We start from the raw sequence: 19,044 nt of genomic DNA on the forward strand, positions 1-19,044 counted from the left end.
GAGGTCACTGAACACTTAACACTTGTCCTTGTATACACTAGTTTAGTGTACCAGCTTACCCCACCTTCTTTCCTTTTAAACAAGTTCATGTTGTACCATGTTCTCTCCTCCAATATCCACCAAGAAATGAAAGTTTTGTTTTTCTTCCTTTCTTACCAAAGTAGCTACAGAGAAGTGCTTTATTTTGTTTAATAGAGTAATTTGAAAAACAGGTCCCTGAAGAATCAGAGTAATCTCAATATACATAGAAACAAAAATATAAGTGAATGGAAAATTCCCAACAGCGCATTGTGTGACTGGCTGACCTCAGCAAAATGTGTATTTGCTTGTTTTTAACAAATGTGCTATTTTAACACCTACTCACTAATGAGAGCTATCAATGTTTCCAACTGACAAACAGCCAATGCAGAAGGATTAAGAAGAACATGGATAATAATTTCCTTGTAGGTAGAAAGAAAAATTATCACTCATGGTGTGTTTAAAGGCGGTCTTTCTGCCAGTGTTAAGTTCCTTGGGGAAGGGAGAGTTCCCAGTGCTTTACAGAATAAAATTTAAAAAATCAATGTGTTCAACTTGTTTTACCTATCTGAGCACATTTTGAAGACCTTCTCAAAAAAAGTGTCATTTTTCTAAGTTTTCTCTGATACAATATTTTTTTAGAACTACCTTTTCTTTTCATTATTCTAGATATCACCATTTTGCCTCTCCTGTGTTAGAGCAAACACAAATAGATGAGAGAAGATTTAGCAAGTTAAAAATAATAAGTACTTTAAAAAAAAAAAAGAAGACTTGGTAAGGATTATTTGATTATGTGTTCTTCAGTAAATCTATTTCTTGGCTACACCTATTAAAAAAAAAAATCACACCCAAGGACGATGTTAGAGTACAACTATTGTGAAAGTACTCTGTATCAGCTGCCAATCGAAAAAAAAAATCTCAGGAGGCAACGAATTCAGTCAACATAGACCTTCCGAGTTTCAGACCTGACCTGCTGAAAGGAATGAATAAAGTTAAGATGCTTTTACTTATAACTTTTAATTCTGCCAGATTAAACACCTAAATCTCTTTTCCCTAAATTATTAACATGTCTAGGTAGGGTGAGATTATTCAGAGGTTATTTTTCAAAAAATTTCCCAAACTCTGGCACAGGATTGGCAATATCCCTGTAACGTTCTTTCATTTAAAGAGTGGCGCTGAAGGAGAAAAAAATCATTTTAGTTACACACTGTAAACTGTCTAGCTGACAAAGAGCTTTCATAAGGATATTTGTTTCGGTGAAATAAATTGGTACTGATGCAGAGAAACTGATTCGAGAGAAAAGGATGCCAAAGAGGAAACAATGGAGGGATATAAATCAAAAAGTAATATAAGGAAGAGATTTAGTGACTAGCAGTAAATTGCTTATTCATGGCCATTTATTGATATTATACTTCCAACAAGATGCTAAAAGTAATACTAAAATCTTTATATTTTAGAGACACATTTAATATTTACTCGAAGTCTTAAGGAACTCTTCACTCTATTTAATATACTTTTTGCATATCTGATATAAAATTATAGATATAGCAAATATAGTGTATCAACTGAAAAAAAAATACACAACCTAAAAGTTGAGAATTATGTTTTATTCAGTGGACTTTCTGAGGACTTAAGCCCAGGAGTCAGCCTCTCAGATAGCTCTGAGGGACTGTTCTGAAGAGGTAAGGGAGGAACCAGGATATATAGGAGTTTTTACAACAAAAACCAGGTAGTCAAAACATCGAAAGATTACTGTTAATTAAAGAAAACCAGACACCTCAAGTTAATAAATTTAGCACTTTTCTGTATATGGGAAGATTCAAGAGTCTGGGCTCATTGAGATCATTCCTTTGATATGCACCTTAACTATCTAGGGCCAGCATCCTGGTTTTTTCCATCCTGAATCCCCTCAAGGGTGCACAGTCAGGGCAGCTGCAGTGGCTGAGGGCTAGATGGCCCCAACATCCCTTGTTTACTGACATGGCAGGCGACATTCTTATTCCACAAGCAAAACTATCCCATTCTTATCCCTACTGTTTTCCCTTCCCCTACAGGTATTTGGAGGGTCATAAGGCAGAGTGTTTAAGATTCCATGTCCACACTTGGTAACCAGTTTGACAACCTCTTAAGGTCCGAGGATTATTTTATGGTCAGTACAAATTTAGTCTTAGCCAGTATGCCAGAGCTGGCTCATTCTGTCTGTAAGACCCAATTATTAAACTTTCAGGAGGTTTTGGAACCAACCAACAGCACCTTGGTAGTTTGAAATTGGCTATGTGGGAGTATTTACACCATGTTAATTGTCACACACACACACACACCCCCAAGCCTGAGAGATGGTTAATAAACATTTACCAGTACACTACTGGCCAGAGCTATTCTTTGACTTTTTCATAAAACGCCAAGGAAAATAAAACCAATTATATAATTCAGCTTTGACCAAAAAGCTCTCTAAAACATTTTATGTGTTTTTTTTAACCAATAATTTTAGAATTTCAGGAATTGGTACTATTAAATTTAAAGAATATAGGCCAATCAAATCATATTAGATTAGGCTTATCTGTAAATAATTCTATTTATTTTAAAGCTTGAAATAATGTCTTTCAAAGAAATATATTCACTTTATGCAGATGCATTCAGTTAAGTGAGTTCCATGAACTCCAATCCCTTCCTTCTGTCCCTCGTCTGTTTTGAGGATTCAGCTCTATTGATTCCACAATTTGACATCCTCAGAATACATTTGTCTTATGAGTAACTTTATACGTAAAAAAATATATTTACATTATTAGCCATTTGGGATTATTCCTCTTGAAGAAAGACCAAAAAAAGTCAGAAGACAATACAGTTGACCCTTGAACAACACAGGGGTTAGGGGCTCCAACCCCTGAGCAGTCAAAAATTCATTTATAACTTTATGTCAGCTCTTCATATCCATGGTTCCATACCCGGATCCAACCAGCCAAGGATTCAACCAACTGCAGATCATATAGTATTGTAGTACATAGTCAGTGAAAACAACCTGTGTAAAAGTGGACCCTCGTAGTTCAAATCCATGTGTTCAAAGGATAACTAATTGTAGTCAAATCGACAGAAATCAGAGTGACTGTAAATGTGAAATGTAAAATCCCCTGAGGAGGAGAGAAGGAGACAGCTTCCCAGGCTCAACATTATTTGGAGACAGCTGTAGTCAGGGAGGACTTCCTGGATGAAGTGATGACCAGATTGAGGTCTGAAGGGACACCACACTATAATGATTGAGACATGAGCTCTCATAAATTCCTAATGGACAATAAAAAGATAGTAATACATCTGCACATGAACCTACTAAAATTTTCCCCAACTAAATTTTTATAGAAAAAACAAGGTTGTTTTATTCACTTTGGCTTTAGTTTCACATTTGAGGAAAGCACAATGCTGGTAAAGACATCTTCTCTTATTTCTCTGGTGAAAAATAGTCCCTGGATCTCTGCATAGTAAGTACTTAGCACCTTTGTGGCAGTGTCAATATAAACCAGATTCTGAGAGTATCGTCTATGTTTACAGGTGGACAGGGTTCACAGTGAGGTGAGAGAGCTTAAACTTTTCTTTTTTCCTGGGTTTGGCTCTTGTTTAGTATCCCTCAGGAAATGAGCTGTTAAGGGATGTGCTGCCACATCAAAATTCTGAAAGAAGATACCTTAAAACCATCAAAGTAAACCTTCCCTTGGATAATTTAGCAGGCTGATTATAGCACATTTCATCACTGACCAACAGAAGAGAAATAAGTACTACAGCCAAAGGCTTGTTCCAGAAACATTTCTGACCAAATCGTTTTCTCGAGCTTTAGCTTTGTGGGTTCATATTTAATCACTTCAGCACTTTGCTGGTTAAACTCTGATACGAAATGTGAATCCCAGAAAAGTGTTGTTTCATCCCAAACAGCTGGAAAATTGGTAATTCCTTTTCCCCTACCACTTGCTGTAGATTCAAAAAGATCATTCCAAATTCCCACTATTTATTCTGCTCAATAAATTGTCTTGTTCTGTGGTTTTTCAGGAACTTTAACCAACAGTCCTAGTACCTTTTTGTAAATGCTGTCTCATTTAGATAACTGCTTTAAACAAATGATCTAAGCTCAGAACCAAATTTATGGCAGCAGATTCAGACTCAAGCCCTCCAGAGCACTGGTATCTATACTCCACATAACACGTAAGAACAGAGTTTCCTAGGTCAGGCAGGACAAGACCTCCACACCAGTGAACTCCTACCTCCTCTCTGATTCACATCACCATTATGTACAATTTTTCTCTAAATCTGTTTCTTTTAAAATAAATCAAGTATCTTTGTAAAATTACAGATATTATAATACTACTGATTTTCTTTGTTAAAATATTACTTCAATGACACTAACTCTGAAAAGTTATAAATGGCAAACGGCTTTTTCTTAGAGCATACAAGATACCAGATACACTGCTGCTTTCTGTGAACCAGTGATGTTCATGAACTTGATCAATGTATAATCATTTAAAAATCCATTAGGATAGAGTATGAGCCAGCTGGTGTGAATCCGGCTGTGTCCACCACTTTTTAACATCTGTTAGGGCAGTGGACAAGTGTCACGTACCACAGCTGGATTCTCTCTGAGTGAATGGCAGTTGACCAGAGGGGAACTGAAATGCAAGGGTTCCCTGAACATATGCTCTTGACTCTAAATAACTTATTTGAGGCCCTTGTTTTATATCACTAAAACCAGAGTGTCCAGATATGAGGGGGTCTAGCCCAGATGGAAGCCTAATCAAGTGCATCTCTGAGTGGGCCAAGCAGAACCAACCCTGTCCGTCCCTTTCCCCAGGATCTTAGAGCTGATGGTCTCAGAAAGTGCTTTAGCCCTACCTCTCCCTTTAGTTCTGGGCTCTATGTCCAGCTCCCTCATCTAGACCCATTTTTAAACTGCTAGGAAACTCTGGGTAGACGGCATATCCATGTGGAGCACACATCTGTATGATCATTCTCTGTATGTGTTTGGACCCTTTACTATGAAAAAGCCATCACAGGCCCCATTTAGCCATCTGATTCCAGGTTGGTTCCCTGTCAGACTCCAGGAATTTTGTTAAGCAAAGGAAGAAGCGTCTCCCAGTCAATCTTAACTTTCTGATTCAGGCATGTTAGTTCTAGATAGTCCCACAGACCTAAGCTACAGTAAGGCCATCAGAGCATTATATGATGCAGGGTCTTTCTTCACGTTAGCAGCAATAGCTTAGATACTGAGAACAAGGACGGGTCTTTTTCCTCCTGTTGTATTACATATTTTATTAGTAATCTAATAATCACAATATTAATATGTTTGTGCTGCTTAGTCAATGCCAGTGAGTTTACACTGTCAGTATTTTGTATCACTATTTATCCTTAATATTTTTCTTTGGGAGTGCCTTTGAACTAAATAAAGAAGGATAATTCTTCCTGTTTTTCCATTTCCTTCTCCATCTCCTGTCCTTTGGGCTGCTGTTATACAGAACACTAATTTATAAAAAGAATGGTCTCTCAGAAGTGATGAAATACAAAAATGTTAAGCCCCTTAATTGCTATGTTTGTTTCAAGTCTTACAACACTGAATTCTAATTTAGTCTCAACATTCTAAATTAACATTCCAAGGATTCTTTTATCTAGCAATGATGCAAAATACCAAGTTGAGAGTCAATCACAAGAAGAAGACATACAATTTCTACATAATTTATGTTTGGCTTTGCATTCAGGCGCCTGGGAGACCACTAGAACAATAATGTTTGCCATTTTCAGGTAACTTCAGTTTCCACTGTGCAATATAAAACCAATTCGAATAGAATTTTTAGCATTCTTTTCATTGCTCATTAGACTCTCATTTAGTGAGACATAGTGTGTATATGAATATGTCAGCTTATTTCTCGTTTCCCCCAAATACATGATATTATACTTTCAAGTTACGGGCTAAAAGTAGAAAAAAGATTCACAAACATTGTTTATGTTTGCTTTTGCCTGACTAATGGCAGTGGTATCACATGGCCCTGGCCAATGCTTGGGGAAGGCTGCCAAGTACACACAGACAGGCCAAACGTCACTAAAGATAAGCAAGTCACAATGCGTGGTTTGTGGTGGCACCAAACACCTGCTTAAAATAATTCCTCAAAATAAAAGAAATTCACTTAAGGAAAACGCAGCTTATTTTAAGAAAATTTCCTCTGGTATATTTCTTCTTTTGAAATTTCAATAACATCCTGTTGGATAGTCATTTTTGTTTGGGCAGCTTCCCATAAATCACAAGGAGACACAGACTTGGTCTCCTCTGTCCCACACAAAGGCAACCTGGGACCCCTGATTAATGCTTTGCTTTCAAATTAATGCTAACTGTTGTTACATTAACTTGGGAATAAATTAAAACTATCAATAAGAAATAATAAATCTTAGAAACGAAATTGAGTTATTTGTAGTGAAGTGGATGGACACAGAGACTGTCATACAGAGTGAAGTAAGTCAGAAAGAGAAAAACAAATACCGTATGCTAACACATATGTATGGAATCTAAAAAAAAAAAAAGGTCTGATGAACCTAGGGGCACGACAGGAATAAAGACGCAGACGTAGAGAATGGACTTGAGGACACGGGGAGGGGGAAGGGTAAGCTGGGACGAAGTGAGAGAGTAGCATTGACATATACACACTACCAAATGTAAAATAGATAGCTAGTGGGAAACAGCTGCATAGCACAGGGGGATCAGCTTGGTGCTTTGAGACCACCTAGAAGGGTGGGATAGGGAGGGTGGGACGGAGACGCAGAGGGAGGGGATATGGGGATATATGTATACATATAGCTGATTCACTTTGTTATACAGCAGCAACTGACACAACAATGTAAAGCAATTATACTCCAATAAAGATGTTAAAAAAAAAAGAAAGAATAGATCTTTAAAAATAACCACGCTCGCAAGGGGTAGGGGTTGTGGTGTGATGAACTGGGAGACTGGGATTGACATGCATATACTGATGTGTATAAAATGGATGACTAATAAGAAAAAATAATAATTAATTTAAAAAATAATAATAACCACGCTTTAGTAGAATAAGCTGAGCTATCAAAGTGCGGCTATACCTAGAGCAACACTGCAGTGAATTTAACCCAAAGGAGTTACAACTTAATAAAGATATATGAGATGGCATCAAAGCATTTTGGCAAAATATTTTCTGCCACTTTCATGTAGTTTATTTTAGAATATGTTAACTCAGTCTTCAGAATTTTAAAAAATATCTTAATATCTTCTATAATGTAACTGTTTAAATAGCATTAACATTAGTACTTACTGGACTCTTTCCAACATTAGGGTTATGGGTTGAAATTATTGCTTTAATCGCTTGAGTTGAGACATCTCTACTTTCAGCACTTGAGGCAAAGGAGCAGGAATGGCGACGCAACAGAGAGTACGCTGATTTTAGCGTTAACGTGTGACTGATCTTAACCGACAAGTCTCTCTTGTCTGTTATCACCGCTCTCACCCCATTATCTCTGTCTAGTTCCAACCTTCATTATTTCTAACATGGCCAGCAACAGTAGCTTCCTCTCAAGGCTCTGGGCCTCCAGTCTCCCTCTCCCCCAACCCACCCACTACTCTGCAGGAATCTGGCCATTTGACGCCCTTCCTTAAAGCTTTGGCAATTGTTCAACTGCCTATTGTACTTGACTCTATTAAGTACACCAATTTTCTATTAGGTAAATCAAGTGATAAACCAATTTCTTCACAATTCATCTTTAACCTATTTCTTCAGCCTTATCTTTAACCATCCCTTATGCATTCTAAATACCCTGAACTGTAATTTTTACCACAATGGCTAAAACACAGACTGTGTGATCAGACTATCTCAGTTCTAATCCCAGTAGTACCACCTTCTAAACGTGTGAGCTAAAATTAAGCACTTAATTTCTCTAAATTTCAGTTTTCTCATCTGCAAAATTGGTATCAAAAGGTTGTTGTTAATATTAAATGACACAATTACTCAATAAAGAGTAGCTAGTACTAATCACAGCAAATTAACACTTTAACACTTTATTACACGCAAATTAACACTTTAAAACTTTATTACACGCCTTTACCCAAAGCTATTTGCTTGATGTGACCCTCCCACCTGGCATCCTTTTTTCAATGAATTCCTATCTGTCCCTCAAAGTCTGGTTCAAATGGCAACTCTCTTTGAAAGCCTTCCTGTACCATTTCACTTAGAAAAAGGCAGTTGCCCCCGCTGTGGTAATCTTACAGCATTTTGTGCATATCGCACTATTACAACATGCGTCTTCCTAGATCTATATATACCTTCTCCCCTACACTGTAAGATCTGCATGGGAAACAATAATATCTTTGCATCCTTGTATTATGGATTGAACTGTGCCCTCAAAAAAACAGATATATTTAAGTCCTAATACCCAGTACCTCAAAATGTGGCTTTATTTGGAAATAAGGTTGTTGCAGATATAATTAGTTAAGATGAGATCACACTGGAGTAGGATTGGCTCCAATCCAATATGATTGGTGTCCTTAGAAGAAGGCAGCAATATGAAGACAAAGAGACAGAGAAAACACCATGTGAAGGTGGACGCAGAGCTTGGACTGACACATCTACCCGCCAAGGAATGCCAAGGATTGCTGGCCTTCACCAGAAGCCAAGAAGAGGAGAGAAAGGATTCTTTCTGAGGGCCTTCAACCAACACTCTGGTCTCAGACTTCCAGCCTCCAGAACTGTGAGACAATAAATGCCTGTTGTTTTAAGCCACCCAGTTTGTGGTACTTTGTTATGACAGGCCTAGGAAACTAACACATATTCCCAGATTTAGGGAAAAAACTCCAATATATTTGTGTTGAAGAAACAAAAGGCTTTAAGAATTTCACTTAATCAATTTGGATTTACAAAGAAAAATAGGAGCACATGTAGATGGCTGTATTAGATCATCAAAAATTCTGGCTCTAAGAATCTATGATTCTGTGTGATTTCCTATTTTAGAGTCATATTTTAACTTCCCCATCTAAAAATTTCTAAGATGATAGATTCTTAGGACTTTGAAAACTTTGCTACATTCCTCCTTGCCCTGTAACCTACACTGATTACTCATAAAATGAAGATTATTATTAATCATCAAGGCAGTGATATAAAGTTTTTCAACAGATGATTCATAAAAATCACATAATTATTCATCTTTATATGTTATCTGTAATCTAAGGATATTGCGTCTGAGATGCTAGAAAATTTTTCTCAAAGCATTTTTACTTACAACATATTTGCTCTTAGTGGTCTATTAATCTATTGTAGTGTTATGCTGATATGTGCCCTACACCTAGAAATATTAACTTACACAGAAATAAGAGTGGAGTGTAAAGACAGATAAAACTAACCTTATATTTTAGGCCAGAATCAAGGTCTACTCTCTACTTTAGAAACTGTAGCTAAGAAAGAGGAAGAAAAAAACCTAGAAGAATTTGGAACGAGAAATATAATTTCAGTCATTGTCATTAGAAGGGATAGTCATTATATAACTAAAAATTCCAAAGTATACAAGGAAGGCAGAATGCCATACTATCTGTGCCTAAAATAACACATTATTATAAAGTAAAACAATTTCATTCTTAGAGCATCGAAAATCCAAGACTATGAAAATGTGCTTTCTGAGATCTCTCTAAGCCTTAACTTTAAGAATCTGCAGTGAAGGTGCTAAATCTGTCATAAAATAGAAAGCTCTGCCCTCTCTGAGCCAAATATCCAGTTTTCTGACACCTACATATACTGCTGGCTCTAAATAAATATCTCATCTTTTATTGTTCAGGTCTGTGAGCACAAGAGGGAAGCCAGTTCAGCCAGTCGAAAGAAGAAAGCCAGAGTGACAGTCCAGTTCTCTGGCTTGCGGCATTCCTATGAGTGTACATGTTCTATTCAGTAATCCAATAATCCAACAGCCATGCAATAATCAATAATCACAGGTTATGTTTTATTCCAGGCCCACCATTAGTTTTCTGTGGCAGCTTTGGGTAAGTTACTTTTTTTCTGAAGATCAGTTTCTTCGTTTGTAAGCCGGAATAATGACAGTGTCTGCTTCCTAGGATTTGTTGTGTGGATTAAATGAGAAAAAGCTCAGAGTGCTTAACATAGAGCCTGGCATATAATAATCACCCAATAAAAGTTAACTGTTATCTTCAACATCATTATTACTGGGGCGGGTAATAGAACCAGGAAGCAAGTTAAGGGTGGGACCATGCCTATTAATGGACACCTGATACCAACACTCTAGACCAGTGACTGGCAAACTAAGCTTGTGGTTCAAGTACAGTCCAAAGCCTGCCTCTGTAAATAATCGTTTATTGGAACACAGTCACTCCTGTTATTTTACATGTAGTCTATGTCCACCTTCCCCTGAAGGCTGAGTAGTTATAAAAAAGACCACCTGCAGATCCTAAAATAGTTATTATTTGGTCCTTTAAAAAATAAATTTTCATTGACTTCCCTGGTGGCGCAGTGGTTAAGAATCCACCTGCCAATGCAGGGCACACAGGATTGAGCCCTGGTCCGGGAAGATCCCACATGCCGCGGAGCAACTAAGCCCGTGCACCACAACTACTGAGCCTGCGCTCTACAACCCGTGAGCCACAACTACTGAACCCGCGTGCCACACCTACTGAAGCCTGCGCACCTAGAGCCCAAGCTCCGCAACGAGAAGCCACCGCGATGAGAAGCCCGCGCACCTCAACTAAGAGTAGCCCCCGCTTGCCGCAACTAGAGAAAAGCCCTCGCGCAGCAACAAAGACCCAACACAGCCAAAAATAAATAAGTAAATTAAAATAAATTTAAAAAAATAAATAAACACATTTGCTGATCCTGCACCAGGCCCTTGCTACCTCAGCATGTCAAAAATGTAGACACTCAGGTTCCCCAGACCTACTGAACCAGAATCTGTACATTTACACAGCATCCTCAAGTAACTCATATGCACATCAAAGGTTGAGATGCACTGGTCAAGGCCAGGAGTCAGCAAACTTTCTGTAAAGGCCCAATGGTAAATATTTTAACCCTTGAGGCGATGCATCTCTGTTGCACCTGTTCAACTCTGCCTTCCTAATTCGAGAGCAGCCATAAACAACATGTAAATAAATGGGCATGGTTCTATACCAATAAAACTATTTATGAAAACTGAAATTTTAATTGCATATAATTATCTTACATCACAAAATACCCTTTAAATTTTTTTCAAACATTTAAAAATGTTAAAACCTTTTTTAGCTCATGGACCATAGAAAAACAGGCAGCAGGCTGGATCTGGCCCATAGTCTGCAGTCTTAGTCTAGGCTACTGGCACATCACTGCTGAGCCAATACTTTGCCCCTCCCCACTAATTCTCCCCAAGACTCTAAACACCTATTTACACTTTCTAGCTCATGTGGCTTTAAAGAAGTTACATGTTACTTATCTGACTTATCCTAGAATACATTTCTGTTCCTCCTATATAATTTCTAACTTGTAATATATTTCTGTTAATATTTCTATCAAATGATGTGATGGTATACTACATCTTTTTTTCATGAGCAGAATAGAACATAGCACAGAGAAGCTGAGCTAGGAAGAGATATTTATAGATCTATCTACCTATCAATAGATTTCATATATATATACATATATATGTGTGTGTGTATACACACACACACACACACACACACACACACACACACACACACACACACACCTGCCTCTGAAGGAATGAAAAATTGATCTTGATGAAGAACTCTTTGGCCCTAAATTTGAACCAACCATATTAAGCATTTCTAAATATGCCGTCAGGGTTCAAGACTCCTTATTTGATATGCATACCTTATGATATACTGAGATTTTAAAGAAATCAGTATCATAAAAGAAGCTTAATTCATAGAAGCCTTTAATTAGCGTTTAAAGTTTACTGAAGTTGAGTTCAATAGAGACCTGTCACTACTAATAAGGGGTAGATAAGAGGTCTTGGTTGAATTAACATAACATTAATAATTTAGGATCAGCAATTTAAGAAACATGAAAGTACTCAAAATTCATCAAGAGCACAATCTATATGAACTATTTGAACAATCTTAGAGGAAACATTTATATCTAAAATTTTTAACCTGAATGAATTTGTTAGAATAGGTTCTGATTCCTGGTCTAGGCTAGTGCCACATCTTTATATATACTTTTGTCTTTACCTTATTGACCCTTTTTTATCTTTCTACCATCATTCAGTTTTCTCTCTCCTTTCATTTGTTCTGTGAGACAGGCTAAGATAAAGACCTTTTTACTTAATCTGACAAATCCTTTAACTGTAAATCATTCACTAATGAAGTATTTCCCCCAGTGTATTAATTAGGAAGATTTCAGCTACAAGAAACAGAAAATCCTCGCCTAACAAGCTGAAGCCTTATGAAATTTATTGTTTTATATAAGAAATTCTGAGGTGAGGCAGCTTGGGGGTTGCTAAATTCAATGTCTCAACAACATCATGAAGTACTAAGGATCTTTCCACAGTTCTATACTGCATTCTTTAGGATGTAGGCTTGTCCTTAGGCTAACTACCTTATATCATAACCACACAAAATAACATCTAGTAAAAATAATGTCTTTTTTTGTGTGTCTCCTTTTAATTGTGACAAAAATGTTCCCAAAGTTCCCCAGAAGATTTCACTTCTTGCATTAACCAGAAATGCATCATACCTATTGCTAAAATATGAACAGCCAAGAAGAATGGGAAAGCATATGGCCATATTGAAGAGGTTAAATTATCTGCACAAAAATTCCATATTGGAAAGAAGGAAGGAGGAGGGGTGCAGGAGTTATTGAGTAGTCAAACAACACTAATACTGAAACTGGAATTTGTACTTAGCAAGTTGTCACTAATAAAGCATAACCCATTCATCAGCCAGAGTTAAGCTGAAGGTAGCTAATTAATTTTCAAGAAACAGATAACACTGGGAGAGTCTGACTGTGACCGTATAACCCAAACATTGGCATAAGATAGATCTGAAGCAGCCAAAATGTAATTACAGAATTAAAGGCACATACCACAGTCTGAGAATAGCTATAGAGTTTGTCAAAACCTAACCCTAAAACCTTTCATAGATCAACGTCCATCATGTGATTCAGCCAGCTGGTATCTGTAACCGTCACTCTGGCTCCAGCCAACTTTCTCAACGATATGATCAGTTCCAATTAAAATAATTGCTAACCGATTGGAATCTGCATTTTTTTTTTAGATTCCTTTCCATCCAGCTCAGTCAAATGTTTGTCATTTTAATAGTATTCCATTGGTTCCTGAATTCCCCTCACATTTTTGTTGGCTCTTGATCATAATTTTACATTCGTCAACAGCAACCAACACTTGCTTTTACAGGTGGGATATTAGAGAGCAGTAGGGGCTGTGGAAAAAATGAAGAGCATATGCTCCACTTATGGAACCAGCTGCTTCTCTGCTTAGGTCTCTTAGCTGATGCTAGTGATTTTCAATATGGTGAGATTTTCCAATTTTTCAAGAGAAATCAGGAATCTAGATGTTTAGGTAGCAATCTCCCAATTTGTCAGTGTTGGCAATTAATTACTGGGTACTGATTACACAAAGATATTCATTTTGTGAAAATTCCTTGAGCTATACACTTTGATTTGTATATTATTCTGCATTAAAGTATAATATGTACTTGAACACAAAGTTTATTTTAAAACAAGCAAAAACAAAAAAACAAAATAAAGCAAAGTTAAGTTAAAAACACTCCAATATGATCTACAGGCTATCAGTCCATGACCACTGGGGGAGCTATCTCCTACAGCTTCATTTCAGGGTGCTCCAGGTGGGAAGAAACAAGGATTGGTCAATTCAGTGGCTGATGGGCGATAAGAGGACTAAAATAAAAAGAGAAGTTGGTGTATTCTCTTCCTTCTCTCTCACTGTCCATCCTTAGTGTCTACTCAGCAGCAGAAAGTACAGAAAGCTTGGTGAGAACAGAGCACTGTTTCTGAGACCCAGCTGGTGAAGGGGTAGCTATGCAGACTGTTACTGTTTATTTTTCCCAACTATTTCCTCAAACCAGGAAACAAAAACCTATTCTAAATATAACCTATTCTAAAACTACTCTAAAATTTCCAAATATAACATAGAAAGTTCTCAAACAAATTTCCTTTTGTGTAATTTAAAAGTCTAAATTAGAAACTGACTGATATTTGTTAATATACAGTAGGACCTGACATGTTTCAGAGATACTTATCTTACTTTCCTGTTATGTTTTGCTCTTTTTCATAGGAATATAGTTATATGTTGGGTAATTTAGGATGGGGGTATCTCTTAGTGGGCTTCACAACAAGTAGTTTTGCTGACCTACTTATTTTAAGTATTTTGCTGCTAAAAATGTGACAGTTATATTTTCTTTTTCCCATGAATGTAGGAAGACACATTTAAACATTTCAACTTGTGAGAATCTGCTTAATTCCTCTGCAGAACATTGAAGAAAAAAAAGTTGCTACTTGAACAGAAAGATTGAAGCATTTAAATATGATCAGATATCTAGAAATAACACACTCCATAAAGAAATTGTGAGAAATCACAACATAAATATATTGTAAATGAACAACTCAGAAATGTAATATAAGAGAACAGGAACATAAGTGATGCTACTAAAGCAACCTTATTAGAATAAGCAAAACACCACCAGACAAATTCTATTGGATTTTTTTTCACAAAGACTAGAGGAAAAAAATAAGATAAAAACTGGTGGTATTAGAGTTTGCCATTCTTTAAACTTAAGGGTGAATTGTAGCTTGAGAATTTTCTAAAGGTTTAATGAATAATTATTTCCCTTTAAATCCAAAGTTTTTCCCTAATAGCTTTTTGGAGAACTATCTGATCCTCGACAGTACACAGCCCTGGCTTATGAATAAGGCAAAAATAGTTTATGAGGGAAGGAGTCTTCTATGTATAGACTTGTGTGTGTGTACATGCTTAAACTGTTTACAATGGAAACGTAACCAGAATAAAGATAAAATTACCGACTGGATTCTTAAATGACATAACTACTGTCTGAGAGTCTTGGGAAAACTATTGCTCAGAAACTTCCAGGATTCCAAGAAATCAACCAGGAAGTCTAAGAGAAAATGTAGGAAGATTTTAATTAAAAGTTCATTATCTAATCTAAGGTGATTTGAGTGCTTCTATAGATGTTTATAAGATTTTATCACCTGTCGTTAAGGTTCATAAAACACATCATTTATACACACAACAACCATATAAGTCAAACTCTAAACTTTCAAGTTACCATCTAGCTTAAGGACATCACTTACCTTGATTTAGTACATTGCTCTAGATTCTTCCTAGATGGAATAGACTAGATATTGGGAAAGCAGCTAAAGACACAGACAAGCTACTGGCCTTTATCTTTTCTCTCTAAAAGGCATTTAAGGGCTTCCCTGGCAGCTCAGTGGTTAAGAATCTGCCTACCAATGCAGGGGACACGGGTTTGAGCCCTGGTCTGGGAAGATCCCACATGCCGCGGAGTAACTAAGCCCGTGCACCACAACTACTGAACCTGCTCTCTACAGCCCGCGAGCCTCAACTACTGAAGCCCGTGTGCCCCACCTACTGAGGATCACGTGCCTAGAGCCCGTGCTCCACAATAAGAGAAGCCACCACAATGAGAAGCCCGTGCACCACAACCAAGAGTAAGCCCCGCTCGCCACAACTAGAGAAAGCCCACGCGCAGCAATGAAGACCCACAGCAGCCAAAAATAAATAAATTTATAAAAAATTAAAAAATAAAAAATAAATACAAGGCATCTAACAGAACTTCCTGTTTCAGACAGGTAAGATGTTGGTTTATGTATATTTTCATCTATAATAAGTATTGAGGCTTTGGAATCAGAAAGATCATTTTGATATTTCAAAAAATGAAGGGAAAGTGAGGCAAAAGACATTTTCCGTGTGTGTACTAATCTGTTACTTTTGCTACTTTGGTTTTTGGAATGGAAGGTGAGATCCTATTGGAGATCAGATCCTAGCTTACTTCTTGAAGGCCTTTCTGATCCTGTGAAGTACATGACTCCATGAATACTTGCACAGACCCTAACAACAGCAAATTCAAATTGTCCCATAATAAGATGCCCTTCAGACAAACAGTGACTCTTGTAGTCTATCTGACTTTTACTTCAAAACAAAATACAGGGTAGGAAATTTTCCAAGTTCTCATGCTAAAATTTATTGTCTGCTATTCACCAGTGTTCCACATACCTTTATTTAAATCTTTCTTCTTATATTGAGAAAAGTTGAAACCTCCCCATCACCAGTATCAGCTGCTGTCATGAAGCTATAGTGAACAGCCTCCTGTGTTCACAAAGCACCTTACAGATCCCAGCATTCTTAAGCACTCCTGGTTCTTCGGCCTCAGACTCTTTTGTCCAAAGAGGTCACGAAGAAGCAAATTCACTGATCAACATTTAGTTTGTTGGTTTAAAAAGAAGACATTTTGTGATTTATAGAGAGCATTTCACCAACACTATAAGCCATGCATGTGGAGTTCCAGAATACATAAAACAAAATCTGTCTTATTTTTATAATTCCAAATATCAACATGTGATAGAACAAACAGTAATAACAAATACCTATCCTGTGAAACGCAAATCAACACATACTCTCTCACTTCATGCACACTTCTGAAATTATTTCCATACTATCTAGTTCTGTAACCTTAAGCCCAATGGATGGGGGTGGGGGAAAAGCACAAACACGAAACCATCACCCAAGCAATAGAAAGAACATACCCCAGACTTACTTGTTGGTAAGATTTCTAAAAGCTAAGAATGGAAAGCGTAACAGGAAATAATAGTTTGTTTATAAACAGCTTGTTTATGGACCAAACAAGAGTTAGTCCATGAAAGTACTAATGTAGTCAAATCCATTGTTAAAATATCCCCTTATCTTACACAGCTTACAATTACTTCTAAATGTCACTCGCCTTAGTGACATTTCCCTTTCCTTGTTCTCTATCGCAACATGGTGTGTAAGTAATAATGAACTGAACCAGGACTGGAGGCGCCTAGTGACCCAGGTGGTTTTCCCACTGGCTATGCCGGGACACGGCTTCTGCTCCTTCTGCGACCCTCCTAGTTGCTGAGAGTGAGCCTGTCCCTTTAACCACCCCCATGCCCCCCATAACCAGGTCATCTTTTAAGTCCTGAAGCTCCTCCGATTTCTTGATTCCTGCCTTTTTTTGGGGGGCGGGTGTACGCGGGCCTCTCACTGTTGTGGCCTCTCCCGTTGCGGAGCACAGTCTCTGGACGCGCAGGCTCAGCGGCCATGGCTCACGGGCCCAGCCGCTCCGCGGCATGTGGGATCTTCCCGGACCAGGGCACGGACCCGTGTCCGCTGCATCGGCAGGCGGACTCTCAACCACTGCGCCACCAAGGAAGCCCATTTCTGCCTTTTTGATGGAACTCTGGGTCCCAGTTTTTTGTTGCTGTTGTTTTGTTCTGTTTGGTTTTTGTTTGTTTGGTCCTCCTGGTCTCTGTGAATTTTCTTCGTATTTGACCCCAGGAATCTTAACTTCCCGCCCCCCCCCCAGCGCCCCCCCCCCATTCCCACTTCAGGAGTGACTGAAATGAAGGAAGGCAAAGTCCGAAAACGATCAAATTCCAACAGAGTCAGGGACCATTCCAGACAGCGTTACAGCGGCCACACGCCTGTGACTGTATCCGAGGGCACCGAAAGGGAGGAGGATGCCCTCGAATGCACCGTTGTTTGGAGGAGTTGCTTAAGAATGGCCAACTGGTGTTTTGCCAGAAATTCGGTTTTCCCTTCTATTTTCCTCAACGTGCGAAGGAATTGCGGGGTGAACTTACTCCTTCTAAAACATGTATGCCCTTTTTATCTCAACTCACTCTTCAAGCCTGAACTTGTCAACGTCTCTTGCAAAAACACATATCCCCATCACGGTACCCCTTACCCACCTCCCCTGGAACATTCCGTCACCGAGCTCGCTGTGTTGCTCCCTAGACTCGTCTGATATCCACCCCTCCCCCACCTCCCGGGGGCAGGCAGGGCTAGGACACCAGACTTACCTTGGTCACAGGAGGCACGGGGCAGGTGAGGGTGGCAGGGACAGTGGTTTCTGAGTGCTCAGGAGCGGGTGGTGTTTGGAGGGAGCCGTCCTCGGTTAAGCGGCATGAAGAGGAGACGGAGAGCAGCGTCCTGGTTCCGCAGCAGGAGGGCTGTAAACGCAGACAGAGCCGGTACTTGCAGGCGGGCCATTCCGGCGGCCTCCTGCCCCACAGCCCCTAAGTTTCTCATATTGGGAAGGAACGGTGGCCTTCCCGTTGCTGAGACCTTCCTCGCTCCTTGACGGGCGCATGTGGGCGCCTGCCCCACTCTCTGCCCACAGGGGGCGCAAGGACTCCCGGCTTCTGAGAGCCTTCAGCTTGCGCATGTGCAGTCTGCTTCCCGGAACTGGCCTGTGCCGGTCTGATCCTGTCACGGCCTGTTGGACCAGAGTCTGGCTCGGCACAGGTGAGCGTCGTCCAGGAGCTAGACCCCACCCCCTAACCCCTTCCACCCATTGACCGGCAAAGCTGGCAGGATAGCTTGAGCCAGATCCCTGCTTACCCTATCTGGGATGTAGAGAAATTGGAACCCGTTTGGATGTGTGTGTGGCGGCCACTGCCCTAAACATCAAATTTACTGTGCTGTCCCGGCTTTCACTGGGGCCCAGCAGAGGGAACGGTTTTCACAGTACTTGGCGTGCCTCCCTCCCTATCAAGATTCTTCCTCATACCGTCAGTCCGTCAAACCTGTGGTCCATGGAAACGCAGCTAGGGACAAGCGCCGAGGAGAAATGGGGATCTCTCCTTGGGAGAACAGGAGGAAAAGGCTAGAGAACTTGGTACCCGCGATGTCTCATGCCCTAGGAGAACAGAAGTCAGGAAGCGGTCAATGCTGTCTAGCCCAGCGGGCTGCGGGAGAGGAGGATGATGGTGACTCCAGCACAGCTGGGCTTGC

The 19,044-nt window shown here is 39.2% G+C and overlaps 1 long non-coding RNA gene across 1 annotated transcript in view; it reads right to left on the bottom strand.

Moving 5' to 3' along the window:
- Nucleotides 1-18,417, bottom strand: part of LOC307185632 — a 187,213-nt gene extending 168,796 nt beyond the window's left edge. Inside the window, exon 1 of the long non-coding RNA XR_013828127.1 lies at nucleotides 18,111-18,417. This is a non-coding gene — a long non-coding RNA (uncharacterized lncRNA). The remainder of the gene's footprint in view (nucleotides 1-18,110) is intronic.
- Between the last annotated feature and the right edge of the window lie 627 nt (nucleotides 18,418-19,044).

The sequence above is a fragment of the Stenella coeruleoalba genome (assembly GCF_951394435.1).
Source record: "Stenella coeruleoalba genome assembly, chromosome: 4".
NCBI lineage: Eukaryota > Metazoa > Chordata > Mammalia > Artiodactyla > Delphinidae > Stenella > Stenella coeruleoalba.